This window comes from Pygoscelis adeliae, unplaced genomic scaffold (assembly GCF_000699105.1).
Source record: "Pygoscelis adeliae isolate BGI_AS28 unplaced genomic scaffold, ASM69910v1 Scaffold259, whole genome shotgun sequence".
Taxonomy (NCBI): Eukaryota; Metazoa; Chordata; class Aves; order Sphenisciformes; family Spheniscidae; genus Pygoscelis; species Pygoscelis adeliae.
Genome location: NW_008825497.1, coordinates 119,890 through 124,918, shown reverse-complemented (window position 1 = coordinate 124,918; position 5,029 = coordinate 119,890). Strand labels below are relative to the sequence as shown.

The 5,029-nt window shown below is 47.7% G+C and overlaps 1 protein-coding gene across 2 annotated transcripts in view; it reads left to right on the top strand.

Moving 5' to 3' along the window:
* Positions 1 to 564: 564 nt before the first annotated feature.
* The window catches only part of KLHDC3 (kelch domain containing 3), a 21,104-nt gene continuing 16,639 nt past the window's right edge, over positions 565 to 5,029 (top strand). The window contains exon 1 of one of the 2 annotated variants that reach the window (XM_009331348.1): positions 565 to 611. The gene's annotated coding sequence lies outside the window, so the exon portion shown is untranslated. The remainder of the gene's footprint in view (positions 612 to 5,029) is intronic. The other variant, XM_009331349.1, reaches the window with a different exon arrangement.

Genomic DNA, 5,029 nt, shown 5'->3' with positions numbered 1-5,029 from the left:
CAGCTTGGCAGAGGCCAGAGACGAATTCCCGGCGGGGGGGCAGAGGTGAAGGAATATCTCCGAGGCTTAGGCGCGCTCTGCCGTAGAGAAGCGGCAGTGGGGGTTGGGAGGCCGGGTGGGGAAGGGGAGAAGTCAGCTCAGTAGGTGCAGAATCTTAGCTGGGCTTTGGGCAAAAGTAAGTCAGCGGTGGGCAAAATATCTGGGCAAAAATAAGGAGGCGGTGCTGCTGTCTGCAGGGAGAGACACGGGAGTAAATTTCTGCCTGGTCTGTGATTCCTGTGCCTGGCATGAGCTTCCAGATTGGTCTCGGTTAACAAGCTCAGTTAAACCGCCTCGTTTATTGGCGCTAGAATTGCGTTGCGAGTGTCCAAGCTGCTCAATGTGCAAGCTTGCAATTTCACACTGCCTTAGCATAAATAGTCAAAGCATCAGATAAATGTCAAGCATGAGTGAAGAAAGCGGGTTGCTCTTGTGCTATCTCTAACAGTAAGTTGCGTGTGCTTGAAATAGAACTGTCTATATGGACTGCTGCGAGCTGGCTGGGCTATTTTAAGTATTACTAAACCTTGTGGCTGGCATCTTTTGGGAGACGGGACTGAGGCAGCCACACGGTAGGATTTGCTCTCCAGAGCGACTTTGCAGGGGCAGTAGGCTGCTCTGCTTGGGGTGGTGCTGTAATTCTGGGGGTGAGAGAGCGAGCCCTTGAAAATCCAGGCCGCTTTCTGTGGGGTTTCTCCCCCTTGCTGCGGGAATTGGCTGCAGCAAGGCTAATCTGAGCGGCTTTCAGAAATGCCTCTAGGTTTCTTTCTGTGTGCATAGAGGAATGAGGCAGCCCAGTGAACTCTCTTTGTGTGAAGAAGTAGATCCAAGGATATATATTTTTGTTCTAAGATTATCATCTGGTTGCTGTACTTGGAGATGGTCAGTAGCTTTCTATCTTGAACGAAATGTTTTCTTAGTTAATTGTAGGGATTGAAAATAGAAAGTCTAAAGCAAATAGAACAAACAGCTGAAAAATCTGACTGTAAAAACCATGATTACTTTTTTTTTTCCCCCCCTCCATTGAGTGATTTTTCTAGTGATCTCAGATGGCTATATTCTGTTCTGGTAGAATCTCGTTAGGTGTAAGCTGGGGCAGTTAGGATGAAGGTTGTTTCACACATTATGTGCATCTTCAGACAACAGCGCAGCCAGAGAACTGGTAATGTTGTCTGTAGGTGCTGTATTTGAAGAACGCAGAGCTGACTTAAAATCTGGTTGCTCCCTTGCCTAGCAGTGAAATGCCCCGGGTGAATTGCTGCGCTCCCTTCGCTGGATGTCAGCGCTGACGAAGAACAAGGGAGGTGTTGAAGGGCGTCCATAGCTATTTCTCTGCTAACAGACTTGTGAGCTTCCACTTGTGGTCAGGTGTCACGCCTGACTGCAGCGACAGAGCCTGCCTGCAGTCACCCCACGGCTGTTGTTGCACCACTTGCTCTGGAAGCGTGTACTTGGGCTTGTGGTGCTGTGCACAGTCAGTGGAGGGCTTCAGGCATTTCTGTGGGACCATAGCAGGTTATTTTGAGCACTTTTTAATTTTAGCTTCCCTGTGCTTAGTGGCACAGGATCAACTCGTTGCTGTGCTCACTTAATTTCCGGCATCATCAGCATCGGGTACTTCAACAGTAGGTGAAGTGTAACCTGATTTCTAGAAACGTTCTTATTCCTGGCAATTAATGAGAGGACCTACCTGGGTTTCAACCCAAATTTCTCTGCGTTCTCTGTGCCTGACTGTAACTCTGGATAGATGATGCCAGACCAGGGAAATGGGGAGTTGTGAAGACTGCGTGATTGCTGCCTGTGTGAGTGCAAAATGAAATGAAAAGAACTATTAGTTTTTGGAGAGGTGAAGTGGGGAGCTGACATGTGCATCAGTGAAATCAAGCGGTGGCTTAAACACGTGCCCTTCTCAGAAGGAGACCCCGCGTGCGTGCGTGCGTGCGCATGGTTAAGGTGCTCAGCGCGTCGCTTCTCCCAGCTGAGACTGGGGGAAGAGAGGCAGCCAGAGCTTCCTGATCTAAGGCGAGAGAGCGTATGCCGAGCTAACAGAGCATGTGGGAGTGCAGTTTCTTTGGTTTTGTTTCATCTAAAAAAATCTCTTCTGTCACTGTATAAGAAACTTGTGCTTGTTTTGATGGAGCTTTTTGGTCTCCTTATAAGTATACAGTCATAGTTCCTGGGGCCGTTGGGGCACGATTCCAGCTGGACATGCTGAATCAGTCAAAGGAGATTCCTCAGACCTTCAACCAGCTTCTGCTGTGGGCGCAGATGAGCTGCAGAGGCTGCTCTAAAAGGGGTGCCAGCTTTCGGGAGGAGAGGGGTGGCTCAGCAGGATCCAGAAAAAGGACACGTGCTTAGCTCAGTGTCTGCATGAATCTGTGTAGAAGGCAACCCTCCTCCTACCCTGCTGGCTTTTGGCAGTAGCAATAACTTTTGTGATTTAAACGATTCAAGCTTAATTTTTCTGTGGTGTAAAAGCCCTTGCTCTGATCCACGATGAATGCTAGTGTCGCTAACTGTCCCTTCGGTTTGTGGTGCAGAGTGAAAAAGCACCTGGTTCGCCTGAGCTGGGGTGTGTACCGCCTCCTGCAGCCAGTGTCCTCCTGGTTCTCTGGTACAATTTGCCTCTGTCTTATCAGTATTTCTGTGTTTTATAGCCTACATGCCTGTTGCTGGTATCCTAAATGAGAAATCACAGAAGCTATTTTGCATAACTTAATATTGTACAGTTGGGGGAAGTTGTTAGTAAATTGTTTCGTATCTATTTTGCTGTTCCCCTCTCCCACCGGCTGTGCCCTGTGTAATCTTTAAAGATATCTATCTAAAGATATGTATATGTTTATTTTATAGATACTTATATCTTTATATTATGTTTATGTTATATATCTTTATATTATATATTATTTATATCTAAAGATATTTATCTATCTAAAGATATAAAGGCACACTGCCTAATATCAAGTGTATTAATGCCTCCTATTAAGAAGTCCTCATAGAAATGAGGTTGGAAAGTGGTATATTTATGTCCTCATTTATATCATATAAATTATCATTGGAAATCAAAACCTGAAATGGAACTTAACAGCATGCATAGTTGTAGGGCAGAAAATAACATTTTCTCAAAAAATGTGTTTGACTCATATTTGCAGATAGTGCAGAGAGGGGAACTGCAGGAGAAAAATCGACTTTGGGACAGGAGATGGCTCTAATGAAATGATTTAAAAAAAAAAGGCAGGGGAGGAGAGAGGCTGGAGCTGGACGCAGAAAGCATGGGGAGGAGCGGGGGGTCCTCGCGAGACGGGGCTGTGGGGCTGTGCAGGGAGGAGAGGGGGGTGGATGCGTGCGTGGCCAAAAAGGGGAGAACAAGTGCTTGGCGAAGGCGGGACGACGACGTGACGGTTTCAGGGTAGGGTTGTGCTCAGTGCCAGAAGAGGAAGACGGAGTCCGGCTGGGTGTTTTTATTACAGTGTAGAGGAGAGCACTCGGGTTTGGCAAAACCCTGGCAGCTTGTTAAATCCTGTGTTTCCCTTTGCCTTTTAATATATGATCCTGTAAGCATCGCTTCACGCTTCTGACTGTTTTCATATAGCGAATGAGCGTTTCTGCATGCCCTGGGCCTGACGAGTGGCAGCCAGAGGCTGTGCTGGCTAAGCTTTGTGTTTGCTCTGAAGGGGTATCCCTGTCCCGGGCCAAGGCAAAGTGCAGCCAACTTCAACCCCATCACCCCCACCCGGGGCCTGCGTACAACCGCCTGCCCGCTGGGAAGGGCTGATCGCTGGAAAAAAACTTTCCCCGTAATTGAAATTGTAGGAAACAACATTGCAACGTTGTTGCTACAACATCAAGATTGTTTCCTACAGTGTAATCAGCTGGGCTTTGGGCTAATGCCTCTCAGTTGACCGGATTAACTTCTTAGCATGTGCAGCCTTCCTTTCCTCTGTTCCTGCGGCTAATCTTAATATGAAACCGTTCCTGTCGGGGTGAAAGGACCAGCGTCCTGCTCTGGCAGCAGCCTGCTCCTCGGCACGTGGCTTGAGCGAACTCCCAAGGGTGAAGAAGAGTTTTCCCAGCCTTTCTGGCAAAAAAGGCAAGCGGCTTGGTGCGATGCCTGCCTGCCACACCAGGCTGCTGTGCTCCTCTACTGCAGGGGGAACCAGGTGGAGAACTTGGAAGTAAGATTCATCCCCCTAATCTTCCAGGAGCGGGCTCAGTCTGAAGCGTGTTGAAAATATTGACGCCGGTGATAAAGTCCAGTTAAGCTTCTCGAGGAGTCTCTTACAGAATCCCTTAACCGAGAAGCGATTTTGAGCAAAATATTAGTTAGATTTTTCAGTGATAACTCATGACTGAGGCAGGAAACAGATTTTAGATATGTGAAGCCTTCAAAATAGCCTGAAAGGTGACTTTGGTGGTCTCCATGGAAACTCATCTGTTCTGTAGCTTTGCGGAGGACTTACACAAGAGCTGCTGCTGGCTTAAAAAAAAAAAGGTAGTAATTTAAAAAACAAAAAACAAACCTGCTGGATCTGAATTTGGGGTGGTCCCAGACATACAGTGAAGCATGGCCTGTAGCAGAGGGGGACTGTTCCTGGGCCCTTCTGGAGCAGCTCTGCTGGAGAAAAGCTTGATGTGACTATCTGGGTTGCTGACTGCAGTTTAGGTTACGGTGGTTGCTGCAGGGAGAAGCAGCTTCGCAGGGGGGGACTCCTTGGTCTGCGCTCGTCTGTTGCAAGTAAGACTGCAGGGTGCTCTCTGTTTGGACTTTGCTCATGTCCTGTCGCTGTAACTTTCAGGTACAGAGCATGCTCTGGCTGCCAGTCTCTATTTTGGGAACAACTTGAAAAAGAAATAACTTTAAAAAGAAATTGCTTAAATTTTGCTGAGGTTTAGGAGTTCTGGAATGAAGCGACTGGTTTCTGGATGCTTTTGATGATGTAGCGTGCATGGCTGGAGCTGGAAACCTGAGCTCTGCTCCGTGCCAGGAGCTCCC